This window comes from Sitophilus oryzae, unplaced genomic scaffold (genome assembly GCF_002938485.1).
Source record: "Sitophilus oryzae breed Bouriz unplaced genomic scaffold, Soryzae_2.0 scaffold_238_pilon_pilon, whole genome shotgun sequence".
Taxonomy (NCBI): domain Eukaryota; kingdom Metazoa; phylum Arthropoda; class Insecta; order Coleoptera; family Curculionidae; genus Sitophilus; species Sitophilus oryzae.
In genome coordinates, this window is record NW_022146794.1 from 14932 (window position 1) to 35583 (window position 20652).

Here is a 20652-nt window from a genome sequence, read left to right on the forward strand (position 1 = left end):
AAATACCATTGGTTGACTACCCCTCAGACAAAGATTTTCTTAGATATTTTCATTTTTATGATTTTGCCTCAGTAGATTTTTATTACTTGATAAAATCTAGGTGGCTGTAATATACCTTTTGTTTTGTTGTGGATGTAATAAACCAAAACAAAAATTAAAGGCTATAGAGTAAAATACTCAACGGTACTAGAAATATACACGTTGAAAACATATTTTAATTATTACAGAATTAAAACTTGATATAAGCGTATAATTATGACACAAACATTAGCTAGATGAAATAAAATGCCCATTATGTTTCCTTTCTTGTTCACTACACAAAATGATTCTCTTTTCAAAAAGACCTTTCATGTTAAAGGCATATATGAATTTCTACTTCGAAAATCAGTCACAATCAATTTCTCATGTTGTCGGAAGTAATGGATTCGAGTTTTGTAAATGCTCTTTAACATACCCCAATAAAAAAGTCAAAACTAGATAAATTAAGACATTTAATTAAGTGTAGTAGCAATTAAGTCGATTTGCTTATTTTAAATATAAAACTTTTATATATTTTTTGAATTTTTGAAAATTATTATTCAGTTAATAATTAATCAATTTAAAATCAAATTAATCATGATGTTCTGTTTGCGTCAGATGTTATAAGAAATTGAGTAAATTGATGTATTACTTGAAGATAACGTAGGGTAGAATTCTACAAACGGTTTAAGTGACACTATAAAATATATCTAAATTAAGCTCAGTTGAAGTAGCAAAAGTAAAGGTCTCTCTTCCATTGTAAACCATTAATTCTTGTACATCTAATATTACTAAATATTCCTGCTTACTTGTTCTTTCGTTACTTAGAGAATAAAATAAGAGAAATATTTTACAGAAGTTTTAAAGGTTATATGGAGACCTTTGGCAATGTTTAGATCTACATTTGGAATATTTTAGAACCAGTAACAGTAAAAAACATGTTCTCTCATTATACCTGTCAGTTATTAAATATTTCTTTAACTTAATATGCTTTTCAAAAAAAATGAAATTGTAATCGTTTTGTACAGGGGAATTCCTTTAAAAATATATACAAAAAAATATATATAAAAAAATAAAAATATATAATAAAATAATGTATGAAAAAAAGGATAAATTTGCAGTGGGCTCAGGAATTATTGAAGAATTTCGTTATGTTTGAATAATAATTATTATGTTTTATAACTCATTTTATAAGAAAAATTAAAAAAAAACATAATAAAAATATGTAAAAATATAATAGAAATAAAGTAAATAAAAATTAGTAAAATAAAATAAAGAAAAGATACAAATTCGTAAGTGGGCTCCCAAAATATTGAAGAAAAATGGAGATTCTTCAATATTTTTTGAAGTATCAATCGAATCTCAGTCCCGCTCTCCTTACAGCCTCCGCGTCATGAGGAGGGCGCCACCCTGTCATAAATGCAGGTGTCCCAGGAAATAAGTGCAAGTATTTTAAGAGTGGTAGAAACATATTTTCTCTTTATCGTTTTCAAATAAAGTCCATAATAGCGGGTTGTTTTACTTTGAAAATTTAAAAAAATGATTTTTTGCTAAAATTTTTGAGAACCACTGGATCTTTCTGGATTTTTTTTTTCTTTCTCTTGTAAATTTAATATAATATCTATGTTGCCATATTACTAAAGACCAGGGGTTGGAAAAAATCATGATTTAAAAATCAAAAGAGTAGATTTTTGATTTAAATCAGTTTTATTTTAGTCAAAACAATGTTTTAAATCAGTTTCAAATGACTAGGACTTATTTCCAATTAAGTCTATCTAAATGGCTAAATCTATATGCAGATACTGATAACATTAAAATTCTGCAGGGCGTTGTTATTTTTTCACATAGGTCACCAATATATTCCGTAAAAAGTCAGTCGCTTCAGATCAAAGGATGAAAAACTGATTATTCAATTAATAAATTCAACGATAGCAAATTATTGCTCGATTACTGTTTATATTATTTGCAATGTTTAAAATTTATTAAAAAATATTTTTGCAGTGGCAAAAAATAGAATGTTCTATTCGAATTAAAAATATGCTTTTGCCTCATCGTTCTTCCCGCAGGTACAATATCGTTAAAAATGTATAATTTTTACTCCTAATAAGAACAATACACTATTGTTCGGAAATAGTCTTAAGTCGAGAATGAAATTAGTATTATCTAATGTCAAAGTGTAAAATATTTACTGCAGATCAAAATGTCGGTAAGAATTTGGAAAAAAACAACCGTTTCAAAAAAAAATATAAAACATATTTCCTGATAACGATTATAGATTCTCGGGAATGAAGATATAGTTTCTATATCAGAAGAACCTAGTTCTGGCACTAGACTGCGAATGATATGTATTCGAACAGCGAATTTTTGTCACTTATACATAAAGTTTAAAATAAATCCCTGCGTTTAGCGGTCTAATGGATTCACACGAAATTACTTTAAAAATCGGTCCAACATTTAAATTGATGAATAGATATTTTTATATAGTTTTATAATATTAACAATTATTTTTCGATTTATTATCTGTTATATCACCATTTATAGAAATATTTTTATAGTTTTTCTAGGACACATTTTTATTACTTTTACAGTTATTTTTTGATTTATAATAAAGTTTCAATAAAATTATTTTTTTGATTTAAATCACATGATTAAAATTAAAAATCCTTGATTAAATCACGATTTAAATCGTACCAACCTGCTAAAACTAAAAAAATTTCGAATTTTCAATTTTTGCGAAAAAACTATCATGGAAGCGTGTTTCCGGGGTGACTATACTACCAGTTAAACCTTGCACTTATTTCTGGGACACCTGTATAATAACTAATGGCACATATACAGGTGCTACAAATCAATTACGAGCATTGGTATCGGTAACCGTAATGAATGCAGACATGGTTAAATTGAGGAAAAATTGCGCTTAGAGATGTTCACCAAGATGCCATCAAAAAGTTTTAAAATATCAAGTATTGTGATTTTTTCGGAAAAACGGATTTTTGAAAATCAATTTTTATTTTTTCCTGTCGTTATTTTAGAAAATCAAAAACTAATTGCATTCTCATAGCCACTTTATTAGAGGGCGATCTGATGAGTATTTTTAGATTTTCAAATTAGCTGATAATTTGTGAGATACAGAGTCAACTTAATTTTTAAATACGGACCCTGCATTTTTTATTTCCAGGTTTTGAAGAACTCGGTTCCTGAGGACAATGATATGCCCGCACTTTATATTGTTCTTTGTTCTGAATCTTAATAATAAAACTATTAACTATTATTTACCTCACCCCTTGGCGACGGGTCGGGGCCCGTATTCTGTAACTTTGACATAAAACGTTACACTTTCAAAGCGGCGAGCGCAAGATTCGATCAGCGAAACGCAAGGCAGTCGATTTTGGTATTCTCTTTGCCATGCGAATCTTATTCGGGATACGCGTTGAGCATATATTGGCAACATCACAATTTCTAATATAGGTCAAATATAGTCAAAAGTTGATAACTGACGGATGTAACAATGAAAAATGTCAATGTTACGTGAATTTCATAACCTATTGTTGAGTTATGTCAAGCTATTTTTTCTATGGATATGTCATTATTCTTATTATACGAGGGAAGTGTGTTGAAGACGTTTCTCAGCATTTTCGATGTTTTGAACAATATTTATAGCTGCCAAATCGTAAATTATCAATTACTTATTGAGGAATTTATAGAAGAAGTAGTCATTTTCACTAAAGAGCAAGATAATACGGTGTATATTATAACGCACAAAATCACAAATTTTTCGATTTTCACTGACAGTTCGACAAGCAAAACGATCCTTTAAGGCAACCGTTTTCAAGCTCTCAGCGCAATCAGTAAAGACGCTAAGCGTCAGACGGAATACCTAAATCGTTCATTAAGTGCGCGCTTAGCGAAATTAACGTCATACGCAGGCGTCCTAAAAGCCACTTAGCGTTTTCAGATTACAGAATTCCGGGAGCCCAGGGCCCATGTTACAAACAATGACATATCCGCCAGAAAAATGGCTTGACATAACTCAGCAATGAGTTATGAAATTCATAACATTGAAGCATTTTCATTGTTACATCCGTCAGATATCAACTTTTGACTATAACCTACATTAGAAATTGTGATGTTGCCACTATGTGTAACGCATTATCAGGGCACTATTCGCGTAGCGAGAATGCAAAATCCTGCCTTGCGTTCGCTGATCGAATACTTGCCCTCACCGCTTTGAAAACGTAAAACGTTACGTTTCAAAGTGCGATGTCAAAGTTAAGAATACGAGCCCAGGAACCTCGCTGGCCATTCTCTTCCATCTTCGGGAAATTATTTGATTTTTTATATTATATGTATTTTATGTTATATTATATTTATTATTTTGTTATTTTTTGCATTTTGATTTGCCGCATTCGATGTTTTTTACCACGTCATGTTTGAAAGCTTATCAATGTATAGCATGAATAGATTAAATATTTAAAAAGCAAGAGCTGGACTTGAAATCAGTTTATAGAATTGTGTTCAAGAATGTACGAAACAAAAAAAAAAGTGTGGCATATCATAATACTCAGGAGAGCGAGTTCTTTCAAAATCTGAAATAAAAAATGCAGGTCAGTATTTAAAGAAATTAAGTTGGCCTCTGTATCTCACAAATTATCAGCTGATTTGTAAATCTAAAAATACTATCAGTTAGCCCTAATAAAGTGGCTATGAGAATGTGCAATTAGTTTTTTGATTTTCTAAAAAGTATCGACAGGAAAAAATAAAATTGATTTTCAAAAATATCCGTTTTTTTCCAAGAAACTAAGCAATTCTTGAAATTTTTAAAACTTTTTTGATGGCATCTTGGTGAACATCCTAAAGCGCAATTTTGCCACAATTTAACCATGTTCGTATCTATTACGGTTACCGAGATACCAATGTCGTACCTCAATTTTAGCAGCACCCTGTATCATTTGTTTCTCGAGTTAATGTTTTGAAGCCAAGAATTTGTTATAACCTAACTGGAAGAAATAAAATACTGCACATAAGATATATTACTTAATTTAAAACATCTTAAATCATTTCGATTGTGTATTCAAACATCACAATTCACAATATTTGACATTATTAAATTAACAGCCTTTTTCATAAAAGTCGTATTGTTGCGAAAACCTTTGTGAGATTGGTAACCGCCGATTACAAATCTCTACTGTATTGTAATTAAACAGATTTCTGTCACTGTTACCGAATTCATTAATGCGAATTTTCGAACAACAAAACCGTCTTTTATGTCCGAAATATTAACGTTTCATTTAATTTACAAGTAAAATATCACGTTCCCAATGAGATCCTAAACGGTGTTGGCGAGATAAAAAATCCTCGGTGACCTTTTCACGAGAAGATCTTTTGATTGTTACGGCGCAAGTGATAAAAACAATTTTTTGATTTGCTTGACATTTAAGTACGAGGGAATCTCATTGAATTGTAATTAGTTATAAAGGTGTGTACCTATCTGTTTTCAAATAAATAAAGCTTTTTTCATGCTCATGCTAATCAATGAGTTTTGTTGGCTAGACGTTTGGCTTTCAGTTAAATATCAATGTCACTGATGTCTTGTTTGATTATTGCATAATATAGGTAGTGTGAATTTTCAATCAATTGTATAAATGTTTCAATCAATTTGGGTAATCAAAATTTTGATATACCACGTTTTTAAATTAAGTTTAGTTTGGTCTGATTCGTTTCTTACCATGGTTATGAGTCAGCATAAAACTTTCACCACAATATAAAATAATTTTATTCGTTTTAAATGGAACATCTTGTATATTAAAAAGATAGATATAAACCACATAAAAAATACATTTATAAAAACGATGACTATCCACCCATATTTTATTGACAACATATTAAATGAAATACAAACTCCAAATCATAGACACAAGATAACAATACACAAATATATACAACTTACAATTCCATACATACGAGGCGTTTCGGAAAAAATAAGAAGGATAGGAAAACAATATAACATACGAACATCTTTCAAAACAGAAAATACACTTACATCCATTTTATCACATACTAAACCAATGAATACAGACCAACAAACAAAAAATGTAATATACCAAATACCCTGTGAATGCGACAAATTTTACATTGGTGAAACATCTAGACCCTTAAATGTCAGAAATAAAGAACATAAAGATTATTTAAGAAAGGGAGATTTTCACAAATCTAAGATTTGTCAGCATTCTTGGGACACAGGGCACAGAATCAATTTTAATAACGCCAAAATTATAATGAAAGAAGCGATAGTCTCTAAAAGAAAAATAAAAGAGGCTTTTTTAATTCAATCTAACAAAAATAAATGTATTGCTCATGCATCTGTAGATGTTAGTAATGTATGGCAATCGCTTCTTTGATTTTAAAGAACAATAGATACAACATGATAAATAAACGTAACATACGTAAAATTTAAAAATAATCATACAGAAAGTTTGGGGCTTTTTGGTTTTACCTTATTAAGTAATTGTTGTCAGGTAGTAATTGTTAATTTTGAAGTTTAACTTGATATAATGTCATTTTAACAGAACGTCAACGGATTCTTGTATACGTACCTGTTTTAAAAAACTAAAGTGTTCTCGAATTGAATTTAAATATTTTAAATTTTTACATTTTTTAGTTTTTTTCTTTATTCTTTGTATTTTTTTTTGCTTCCGACGACGGAAAGAGAAAAATTGTCCAAAACATTAAGCATTTTTTTGTTCGTTAGTCACATTTGTATATCTCTAAACCTAACTTCTAACAAGTAGTTTCAGTTTGGGTTAACGCAGAAGTGTTTACAAAAAATAACTATTTTATTTTGTAGATTTTCTTGCAGTGGCGAAATACCCATATAGGATTTTTTTGGAGACCCTGTATATTAATATTTTATTAGATGGAGAATTGAAAAATTAATATTTTTGTATTTAAAGTACTATTTCAAAACTTTTAACGGTTTCGTAGATACTCACAGTAGTATTTCATATGGCTCTTTCAACGGTAAAGTATGATAGAAAAATCATTGGATGGGGCTTTGATAAAAATTTACTGTAGAAAATGCTATATGAAATTTAAAACTGCAAATATCTGCGAAAGCGTTAGAAATTTTGAAATACTCTAAATACAAAAAATGTTTATATTTTTATTTTTTAAATCTCCATCTATTAAATAAATAATATACAATGTGTTCCATTTAAAAAAAAAACAAGAAAAATTATTTTATATTTTGGAAAATTTCGCATAGAATATTGAACATCCTGTATGATTTAAGATTACGATTTTTATAGCAAAGTTAAGTAACAGACCCTTTAAAGTAAATACCTAATACAGTTTTCATTTCAAGACAGTTTTTGTATTTTTAATAATTTTTTTAAGAAATGCTGAAAATATATATTTTTTGTTTATTTGTTAATATCTCTGAAACTCTCGAAATATATTTACTCATATCTTAGGATTATGTAAAGTGATTTGAAAGGAAGCCAAAGCAATAATATACAGAGTGTTCCATTTAAAATAAATTATCACGATCCACTCACTTTTTCAGCTACTCTGAAAGAAGTTAATTTTTTTTCCTGAAATACTTCCTAGCAGGTTTGGAAAAAATCATGATTTTTTTAAAAAAATCAAAAAAAGCAGATTTTTTTTTATTTAAATCGGATTTTTTTTTATTTTAATTCAAAACAATATTTAAATCGGATTTCCAAATGACTAGGACTTATTTCCAATTAAAGTCCTATCCTAAATGGCTAAATCTTTATAACTCCATACGCGATACCGATAACATTAACAATTCTATGGCGCGTGTCATTTTTCCACATCGGTCACCAATATATTCCGCAAAAAAGTCGCTCGGTTCAGATCAAAAGGATTTTTTTTCAAACGTCTCAAAAGTATTAATTTTTGTCAGTTTAACGGCTAGGCATAGAAGTAAAGCACTGTTACGCCTAAGCACAAAAGTACAAAAATATATTATTAAACTGATATTAAGTGTCAAATTCCACGAGTGTACAAATTGTTTCTTGATTACTGTTTGTATTATTTGCAATATTTAAAATTGATTAAAAAATTATTTGTAATGTTTTAAAAAAATAGTGTTTTATTCGGAGTAAAAATGTACTTTTTGTGCCTCCTTGTAACGTCGGAATAGATTTACGATGGTCATTCAAATGTACAGCATCGTCAAAATTTCTGCTCTTAATAAAACAATACACTATTGTTCGGAAATAGTCTTAAGTCGAGAACGAAATTAGTATTATCTAATGTCAAAGTGTAAAGTACTTACTGTAAATAAAAAGATCGGTAAGAATTTGGAAACATACCAACGTTTCAAAAAATATATATATAAAATAACATATTTTGTGACAACGATTATAGATTTTCGGGATAAGATATAAGGTCTGTTCTCAGAAGAATCCCTGACTAGTCAGCACGTTTCTCATTGGTCAAAATGCATAGAAACCTGATTGTTAGTCTTGTTTCTACACATTTCAACCAATAAAAAACGCGCTGACTAGTCAGGGATTCTTCTGAGAATAGGGCCATAGTCTCTATATCAGAAGAACTGAGTTCTGCACTAGTCTAAGAATGATATGTATTCGAACAGAGAATTTTTGTCACTTGTACATAAATTTTAAAATAAATCCCTGCGCTTAGCGGTCTTATATATTCACACGAAATTACTTTAAAAATCGGTTCAACATTTAAATTGATGAATAGATATTTTTATATAGTTTTATAAAATTTACAATTATTTTTCGATTTATTATCTGTTATATCTGTTATAGTTTTCTAGGACAGATTTTTATAATTTTTACAGTTATTTTTTGATTTATTATAAAGTTTCAATAAAATTATTTTTTTGATTTAAATCACATGATTAAAATTAAAAAAATCACTTGATTCAAATCACGATTTAAATTATGCCAACCCTGCTTCCTAGTACATACTTTAGATTTGCAGTTAAACAAAATTCCGAAATTTTTTATTCTAGAAACTACAGATGCCCAACGTACTATTGCCGGACCCTGTATCCTGTATGCACCAAATTCCCATATTGTTACATTTATAGAACTTATTGTAATTAAATAAAAATTTATATTTTTATATATTCTTGTCATATTACAATCCTATTGAGTTGTAGTTATACAGAAATAAAAGCCCTTTTTGCAGATAATAACAATCTGTAAAAATATTAATTATACTCATCAAAATCTTATAAGGACAGGCGGTAAAGTAGAAAGATACTACGTTTTGATGTAGAGATACAAAATGGCAGAAGCTAGAAATTGATGTGAAGAACTACAAGAGTGACTTGCTTTGAGATTTACTGAAGTAAATCTTAAGTTGCCCAAGCTTCAGGCTTTGGCATCAATTTTCTCAATGAAAACTACAAATTCTCGAAAATAAACATAATATAAATATACGCGACTAGCTTTTAAATCACATAACATATTTCTTTTACACCAGCTAACTTGAGCGACAATCAGTTAAAAAATCAATAGCGCATCATAACTAAAAATCTACCACAGCATTATGCGCATGCATGTACGCAAGCGCAATCAAAGGACTTTAAGCTTTTTACAGTTATTGAGCCACGTCTTTTTATAGCTTCTGGGGTGACACAGCTATCTGAGATAAGTATACATCGCTTAAAACTGCTTTGCTTATTAATTTTGATATTTAATATTCATGCGTAGATACTTCGCACACATTGTTGCGCACCCGAGCACCCAAAAGTAATAAATTCCAGCAAAATTAACATTTATGGTCTTATCAATAAATATTTTTGACCTCCTTTGGGTTAATAACGTTACGTTGTTAGTTCGATTTTGTAAGCATCATCATCAGATAATTTGTACTATTGTTTATATTGACTCCTGTATATACACATAATGCAAAAGTTTAGATATTTCAAAACACCAATTAAATACCTATAAATTAAAAAATACCCTTTACTTACCCAAAGAACTCAATAATAATTAATTGTAAAATATCTTAAACAATAGAGTGTTTTATAGAAATATTAACGATAGTATCTTCTTGCTTAAAAGAATGCCTGTGGCATGGTTTTTCATCATCAGATACTTAATATCACCCGACTATAGATTATTAGGATGATAATTAATTTAATAATTATCGAAATATTATCGATTACATAACAGCAAGTGTATAAACAATTTAAAAAATAGGCATTCTTTGAGATCCTTAATTATTTAAATACCTACTTGATTAATATGCAATTAAAAATTAGTAATGTTTCATCAATAGTATTATCACATGATTATAATGGATTGCATAACGACAAATTTATATATAATATTAAAAGAATTTATTTAAGGTGTTAATTATTTGTATTATTAATTATTTTGTAATCTAAAAATAGAAAATTATCTCTGTTTTTTATTATCAGGTGAGATTTTGATAGACGATGACAGAAAAAAAGCAGATGAAAGTCCATACCAATCCATTTATTTCACTAAAAAAAGTTTCTAATATTTTTTTAAGTTAACTATGGATGGGTTTATATACAGGGTGAGTCATAAATAAGTGCAAATATTTTCAGGGCTGGTAGATCTCGATAGAAGAAACATATCTTCTCTTTACCATTTTTCAGATAAGTCCAAAATAACCGGGTTATTTAAGTTTGAAATTAAAAAAAAATGATTTTTTTGGAAACCGGATTTTTTCTGTATTTACATCCCTTTTATTGCTGTAACCATAGAGTAAAGCCGTAACTATGGTAATATCTGAGATTAAGGAATTATACCGCGGGAAAATTTGAGGTGAACAGGCAGTTCTAAAAAGTTTTCGAAAAATATACAGGGAAATTTAACAGAAAATGCACGATTTTCAACATCTTTTTTTAGCGAAAAAACCTCATAGACGTGTTCCTGAGGTCGAAATATACCACCCCTGAAAATATTTGCACTTATTTAAGACTCACCCTGTATAAGCCGTCATGCGTCGCCGTCGTCTCCTTTGAATAAGAAGACTAAGGAAGGAGCATAATGCTATCCATGTATTCATGCATGGTGGGCGAAAAAAGCACTCTAGGGTGGGGATCCTTGACAGTTCTGTTTGACGATTCATTTGACACATTTGAATTTGATTTGAAATTTTGGGAATTTGTCAGTCTTTACGGAACTTATTTTATGTTATTTATTATTTATTCCTCTACTGATAGTTGTATAAAGGTAGTAAATCTAGCTGGAAATTGTGGCAGAACTTGAATTAACAGTGACACTATCGCGATTTATCGAAAAAGACTCTAAAATAGTTGGTTGTGTAACGTGCGGTAGATCACGGCAAAAATCGAGTGAAATAATGGAACAACTTTTCGTTAGTAAGTGACTATATAATATACATACGTGTCGTAAACCGATCATTTATGAAATTCACCCAACTAAATTCCTTAACTAATTTTTTTATGAAGTCCTTAACTAATTATATATATATATATATATATATATATATATATATATATATATATATATATATATATATATATATATATACTCTCATATATATATATATATATATATATATATATATATATATATATATATATATATATATATATAATTATATATTTTTCTTGCATTTTGCTTTATTTACTGCTAAATCCAAGATTAGATGTCAAGGAATTTAGAGACGTCAATTTGATTTACCTCTTCATTAGCATATCGGATATTTGTGGTAATAAAATAATTATTTAAATTTATCTATTTTTTTATTATAATAATATGTTTTATAACAATTTTAATAACTACCAACGGTATTCCTGGCAATAAAATTAAAGAAATTGTGAGTCTACCTCACGTCTACCCTACATCATAGTTTTACATTTTTTAAATAAAATTAGAACGGCACTGATAAACCGGAATTTAAGTCGGCCATATTTGAGTCCCATCACGGTGGACCTAAGATTTTTGATATGCTCCTTTTTTAGTCTTCTTATTTAAAGGTTTGATGGAACGATGGACGTCAAACGGACGCCGATGTGTTTGAAAGTCTGAACTCGACTTAAGATTTTTGAGAATCGTCAAACTCTTGCCAAATTATAGGTTATAATTTTATGACAAATTATGTCAAATAGAAATGATAAATATTTTGCATTTTGGACTGTGTTATTACCCGTGTTTCGTGTTTTTTTTAAATTAAGAGGAGAAAAACTCAAAGGGGAAATTAAGTGTTGACCCAGACTATAGTTTACAGTTAATATTCAGTGCTCAGAGACAGTTTGCCGGCGGAGATTATGGCCAGAGAGTTGGATTAGCCACAAATAAAGTTTGTATACTATCTTGTATATTATACCAAAAACTGGAGTATCTGTAAAATAACAGCACACGATAGGTAAATAATAAATTTTAGTACTGCAGAGCGAGATAATCTCAAAAGGTACTGGTTTAACAAAAATTAAGATTAAAGTTAATTAACCAACTTTTAAGGTATAAAATTCAGTAAGTGTTATTATTAATAAAATATATTGTTTTATGTATGTTGTGTTTTATTTATTCCTTTGCAATATTATTATTTTTTTATTTGTACAGAAGTTATATTGATAAATGTAATAATAAATGCAGGAAGTTGCTTGAGCTTGAAAGTAAGAAATCTTTTTCATATTTTTTTTTGGTTTGTGGTGTTTTGTTTAAAATACACACACATGATTGTTTTGCATTAAGACATACTGTTTGTTCGTTTTTTTGAAATAAAATAACTCGATTAGATTTTTTCAGTTTTACAATTTTTTTTCACAATGTCTTGAGATAATCACTTGCCCTCAAGGTGCCCCAATCACCTATATTAATTTTCTGCTATGTTTTCAAATTGTACCAACTTGTTTAACAGCTTAACTTTTTTTTAACTACTTTGAAATTAAAATGACAGATACATTTATCACTGTCAAAATTTTGTCGTTGGACAGACTTATAGTTTTCCACAAGACATTTTTCATATAATTTAAAATAGAAATGATAGCGATCTTTCATTTTCAAGCTATCTCTGACGCATTTTTAATTGGATCATATGATATTTCAAGCCTTTGAAATAATGTAAAAGTTATTGTTTACATATTATCAAAATTAAGACTAATTATCCAAAAAGACAAAAAAGGATAGAAAGTTTCCAGTCATAAAATCTATTTCCACAAGAATATTATTTCTCGAATTTTAAACTACACCATTTAAAATTATTTTTACTCAAATATAAAAATAAATTGCAACTTTCTTAAAAGCCAACTGGCAGAAAGCGCCATTTAAAATGATATCTAGAACTGACCTCGTCAAAATTTTAGCGATTGTCATTCCCCAGCCGTCTTTGACGCCATTTTTTTTCGATCGTGTAATTATTATATACATGTATATGACTACGAAATTGTCTAAAATTTAGACTAAATGTCAAAACAAAATACATATCCACTGTTAAAGAGACCACAAATTATACTGTCAAATTATTTTTGAACATATTGAGATGAAACACGGTTGCCTCATTTTTAACAATTTGTTTTCGGCTACACTTATAGAAACGTACGGTATTTTCCTCATTAAGAACATTCACTTAGGCATCATTAAATTACTTCCTGTCATTTTTTTTCCTAGATATTAGATACGTTTACCTATACTTTCACATGTAACCACATTTCCTCTCGCATATCCCTGGCTTCTGGTTTATGTAATATTATGTGATATTTGATGAATGGGATATAATGAAATAACTTCAATATAACTATATACCATAAGAAGAATATATCTAAGTAATTAATGGGAATTAATATAGTTACATATTATAATGAACATATAGTGCAGTCAGGGATGATTGAAATCGCACGATGATATTTTGGGTATTTTAAACTTGTGTCTTGTGTACATAGCTCTAATTATCCAGATCGGTATATGTGTACAGGGTGTCCCACTAAGAATAGCTCTCGGCTATATCTCGGAAAGTATTAGCCGTGAGGCTTGCGGAAAAAAATATTTATAACTACAGAGGCTATGAGAAATTGCTGGAAATTATTTTCAAGTTTGTAGAACGACCGCTAGGGGGCGCAACTGCAACAAAAAATAAGAAAATGGAGTTTTTACACAATTTTGCCTAGATAAGCTGTACTATAAGTAATAGCTTCATAATCTTCAGTAAATTTTGAATATGTTTTTGTTAGAGCCATATTCCTCTATCTACCAAAATAAAGTGGTGGGGGAAGGTTAGATCTGTTTTTATTTAAATATTGATATCTCTGGACTGGATGATCGGAATCCAACAAGCGAGGGCTCGTTTAAAAGAGCGTTTCTTACTCTATATTATACCATATAAACAATAATAATAAGATTTTGAACATAGACGCTACGGGGCGTTGTCTTACAATTTAACTAACATTGCGCGTTTTTTCAAAAAAATTAAATGCAATAGTATATGTAATTTTAGCTGATCGGAAAGAGTAGAAAAAGCTTAAAGAGTCAGCGAAAACCGCATTTTGATATCTTCTTTCAAACCGAAGATATTAGCAGAATTATAATAAACACAAAAAATAAGCCCTTAATTACCTTATTTTTACAATAGTATCAGTAGCCCTCTTGATTAGGCCCATTCTAACAAAAAAAAATAAGATAGAAACAGTTAGTTTATTTTAAAATCGACGAAATACCAGAATACCATAATACCAGATGTATTATATCTAATAATTAAGATATCAATGACAGTGAAAAAACGACGCCTCAGTGAATTCTGTGGTGGGCTTTGGAAAAAGTTGCTTTTAAATGGATGGTTTAAACATCAAAATGTTATTATATCCAACATTTTGCAGTAGTCCCAGCAGCGTTTTTTATCTTTAGATTGCTTTTGTAAAAATGCCTTTCTTCAAAAGAAAAAAAAGGCTGCTGGGACTATCAAAATGTTGATCTAATAACAATTTGACGTTTATGCTATTACGTCAAAAGCAACTTTTTTCCAAAGCCTACCATGACTTTACTGAGGCATCGTTTCTTGTTCACTGTTATTAACATCTTAATTATTAGATATTATTATTTTATTCGAATGGGCATAATCAAGAGGACTACTAATACGTGTTATAAAAATATGGTAATTAAGGGCTTATATTTTCCTATTTAATATAATTTTGCTAATGTCTTCGGTTTGAAGATATCAAAATGCGGTTTTCACTGGCTTTTTAAGCTTTCGTTAGTCTTTACTATCAGCTAAAACTGCATACACCATTGCATTTAATTTTTTTGAAAAAACGCGCAATGTTTGTTAAATTGTAAGACAGCGCCCTCTTTCGTCTACGTTTAAAAGCTTATTATTATTATTTGTATGGTATAATATAGAGTAAGGAACGCTCTAAAACAAACCCTCGTTTGTTGAATTCTGATCATCCAGTCCGAAGTTAATAATATTTAAATAAACAGATCGCTGCTATTCCTGCTATTACAACCAGTAAGGAAAATAGACTATTATTAAAAATATGCAAAATTTTACTGAAGATTATGAAAGCTTTAATTATTATAGTACCGATATCTAGGCAAAATTGTGTAAAAACTCTCTTTTATAGCAGTTGCGCCCTCTGCTGACCGTTAACGAAAATATTCTAACAATTCTCGTAACCCTCTTGGATTATATATATTTTCCTTTTTCCATGCAACTAATACTTGCCGAATTTCGTTGAAAATAATCCATAAAAATAGGAGACATCGCATCCCACATGGACAATAAACCTACAATAATTTTGTTATATCATGTTTCTTTATTCAAGGTTTTTTACTCATTGAATTGCTGTAATCAGGAAGTGAATGTTAATTTGAATTTTGGATTTTCCTGTAATGTCATTTTTATCAGAACGCCAGCGGTTTTTTTTAATAGATGTGTTTATATAAGACTAGAGTAATCTCTGAGTTTATTATATTTAATTTTTCTTAATTTTTTCTTTTTCATTTTTGCTTCTTACAGCAGGGAAGATAAAAGGCAATAAGTTAGGCAATGGAATTTTACAAAACAAATGGTTATTCTTTGTACAAGACGATAAAATGGTATTTTATCATCGACAGAAAAATATTAATTCACGAGGGATGAATTAGCGAGTGAATTAATTTTGGGAACAATAATGCAATTTTTATCGTCGTGTATAAAACAATATTTTTTCCACAGCGAGTTACGTTTTAAAAAATATTCAGAAATTATTATTTCAAGGAATTTATTACGAGTAGAAAAAATAAAAAATATTGTGCTGGGTTGGCGTTGGTTTCTATGTAATTTGACAAATAAATAAAGCTGTCTCTTTAGTTGTCAGTTTTGAGTCAATATTTATTAATTCTCTTTCATGCCGATTGCTGATTGAATTGGAGCCAGAAATGGCTCAAAACGAAATAAGTAAATTACCAACAGATATTCACGCCGAGGCGACAAACGCCATATCCAAACTACTTCCATTTAAATCCCGAATAACTTATGAAAAGGAATACAAAAATTTTCAAAAATGGAAACAATTAAAAAACGTGCGAGAAGAAATAAAGTTTTTAACCTATCCTCGCTGTTAAAGTATCATTTAATCTACCCTTGCGGTTAAAGTACTATTTTATCTACTATTTTTGATAGATATAATGGATATAAGGCAATTTTAACAGTTGCTAGGGAAAAAATACTTTTATTTTGTGGAATTTAATTCTGTTGCAGAAATAGGCAATATTTTTCAAACTTTTTCAAAATACCCTTTGTAACATGTTAAATAAATAAATAGCAATGAAACCGGAATTCAAAGTCAAACTCATACTACATGCTACGGTTGACGTTTGTAAATTATCAATTGTGTTTGTGTTATTTATTTTGATGGTTTGCCTTAAAAACCGACTTTTTGTTGAACCGCCACTTTAACCCATCGCATCGGTGCATTGACAGACAAGCCGCATCAACGCATAGAATAATGAACATAGGGTTTCACAGCGCTTTCAGATGGGCAAGGCGATCGCGCGTACAGTCCGGTAAAAAGCAGAAAAAGAAAAGAAATTCGTCACCTTGTTCTCCGCGAAATTATTCTTGACATGTTGAAATGTCGTCTAGAGAGCAAAAGAAAAAAAGGAAATAAATATTTTTATGTTATTTCAGTTACCTATCTGAGGTAGAAGCAATTTTAATAATTTTACAGTATGAATTTTAACTTATGTAAGACAGAGAATAATATAAATGACCGATTGACAAGAGGAAACACAAAACACATTACAGTGTTGCCGGTTTTGCGTTTGTATGAAAATTTGTGTAGAAAAAGAAATTAACTATTTTAAAATATTTCATGTATAGTACTGAAATGAAGATAATATATCTAAGCTAAATATAATGTATTACAGTAAAATGAGTAACTAATTGTGAAAATAAGGGTCAACCCTAAGATGCAACATTTTCATAAACGCCTACTTGTGCGGTTTGAACTTTTGATGCAAAATCCGGTAATACCGCATAGGAGTTTTAATACATTTGATTTTTCCATTGGCTGCCTACATCACTGTCTTACACGTTAAATGAAGACCACACTTCTAAAATGACAATGAATCGGTATATGCTAATATTAAATAAAATAGACCTATCAAAGCAAATTACCGTTATACCGGGTGCGTCTAAAGTGGTTCCTTGCATAATTTTTTATTTTCTCAATTAAAATGGTGCAGTTATGAACGACATAATTTATATTGTTGTATATGTTTACCATATATGTTGTATATGACATAAATTAGGATTGATTGACGTATTCAATTGCTTTCGGTCGCTTCCTGTTTCACCGGAAATGACTATAACTTTTGATTTTTAAATGGCACCCTCGGTATGTATTTACTTTATTCGATAGAAAATAACACTCTAAATAGAATGACATATCATATGTCAACTATTAACATTTTCGCGTATGGTTTATTTGAAATTATAACTTGCGGTTCGGAACGAAAATTTGTCTCGAAATACCAAGTGTGTGGTATCAAATTATTCGTAAAAAATGCTTTTTCCAAATATGCTAATAAGCCACCCTCGTTTCATTTGAAAAATTTGAGATATGATTAAAAGTACGATTTGAGCATTTTCTAACTGGCCAGGACAAGACACTAAAAACATTAGACGTATATATATTATATTGAATCTATTTTTCCGAGGCTCCTTGTTTAAGAATTAGTGTTTTTAACATAGCCATGGCACTCACGATTGAATTTTGAAATACGATTTTTTATTAAGCGAGAATGTCAAAAGTTGACATATGGTATGTCATTCTATTCAGAATGTCATTTTCTATCGAAAAGTAAAAAAATGCCGGTACAATTTAAAATTCAAAAGTTGTAGTCATTTCCGATGAAACAGAGTGACCAAAAATAATTGAATACGTCAATCGAAATCTAATTTATGTCATATGCTAACTATACTATGAAAGCAGCATTTTCGTTTCTTAGTTTTTTATTCGATGGTAAAATAATATTAGTATTATTAAATATGAATGCATTTTGTATTTTTTTATAGTGCACATTTAACTAAATGAAGTTAGATAATATTAGATTTTATAAAATCTTATCAGGCTCCAACAAAAATCCATCTTTCCTCTGTTTTCCTGTTTTATTACAATGAATTAAAACGTAGAGAACAAAATAAACGGCAAATAAACAAACGATGGTACGTCAAAAAAACGTTAACAATCGACACGGTACGACCCAGTTTTTGAACAGATCATGGGAAAAATGCGCAGATCTTTGTTTTATTTTCTTCTCTCGTTTTTCCGTCTTGGTTTTTAACGCGCTTTATTACGAAATAGTTTTTATTAGATGGCTGTGTTATATAAAAAGAAGACGCGAAGAAGAAAATTCCGGACTATATGCGGAGGAATGCTTAAATGCTCTCGTTAAATAATCACGCCATTTTAACTATTCTTCATTGCAGAAATAAATAAAACATTTATTTTGTCACAAGAATAATAGAAATTTGTAAGTAAGTATGTAATAACTTTTTACCAGTTAATAATGTGGATAACTTTTTAGTAGTATACCGGGTGCGCCTCAAAAGTGGCTCACCCCTATAACTTTTTTATTTTTTTTTAAATAAAAAAACGAGATGTGGTATGTTATTAAATGACATAAATTAGGATTGATTGTTCAGTGATTGATTCAGTTGTTTTTGGTCACTTCCTGTTTTACCGGAAATGACTACAACTTTTGATTTTTAAATGCCATCCTCGGTATTTTTCTATTTTATTCGATAGAAAATGACACTCCGAATAGAATGACATATCACATGTCAACTTTTGACATTTTCGAATATGATATTATAACGAGAATTTGACTTGAAATACCAAGTGTCTGGTACCAAATTATTCATAAAAAATGCTTTTTCCAAATATGCTAATGAACCACCCTCGCCATTTGAAAAAATTGAGGTGTGATTAAAAATACGATTTCGATAGGTATCTTTTAACTAGCCAGAACAAGACACTAAAAACATAAAAAACACTAAAACCATCAAATCTATTTTCCAAGGCTCCTTGATTAAAAATTTTGCTTTTAACACAGCCATGGCACTCTAGATTGATATTTAAAATACAATTTTGTTTTAAGTCAAAGGAAGAAGAAAATGTAAAAAGTTGACATATGATATTCATTGACATATGTCATTCTATTCAGAGTGTCATTTTCTATTTCTATCAAATGAAGTAAAAAAATACCGGGGGTATACTAAGACTATAATTAAGAGAAAATATACAGGGCGTTTCAAGAAACATGTGCCATCTCTCGTGCCAACAGGCCTCCTTGATGAGATAAACGTAATTTTATTAATTTGCCAATCCAAGTCTAATAGCAACATTTAAGAAAATTTAATATCATTAACTTGCGAAAGTTTTAAATAAGTACTCATTGATTCCTCATCAAAAAATGTGAAAAAAGCTCCTAGAAATATGTGCATGGAAATACATAATTTTAGAGTTACAGGATGTTAAACCTTTTTAAAATTAGGTCTTTTGTAATTATCTTAAATACCATTATTTTTTATTTGAAATTGCTGGATGTTGGACTAATAGTAATAATAACTATTCGTAATAATATTTATTAATAAATTAGGTAAATTATATTATTTATTAATTTAATTTTTTATTTTTATTATATTAATTGTGATTAATAAAATTGCGTTTATCTCATCAAGGAGGCTGAATTCGACAAAATATCAAGAGATAACTGACATTAATCGGCTTTTAACTGACATTAATCGGCTTACAAAATTTTGATATCAAAAGAAATAAGTCAGTGGCGCACATTTTTTTTGAAAAATATTCCAGTGACAACTCATATGCACTTCCCTGATAAATTTATTGACACTTTTTTAGCATTAAAATATGTAGCACTTATAGTAATTTTTACCCTCAAAATTTCATTCAAGTCACTAAAAGTGAATTATAACAAATTCTTAAAACAAATCGGAAGATTATTAAGACTTTAACACCCTGTAGCTACGAAACAAAACAGAATTGGACCTATGTTGATATGAAAAATAAGTCTTATTTTTACGTGAGGCATCTTCCCCCGAAAGATGGCATGTTTTGAAACATCCCTGTATAGTTGAATTAATAAATCCTATAGAATTTTATAACTATTTTAATCATCCATTTAAATCGTG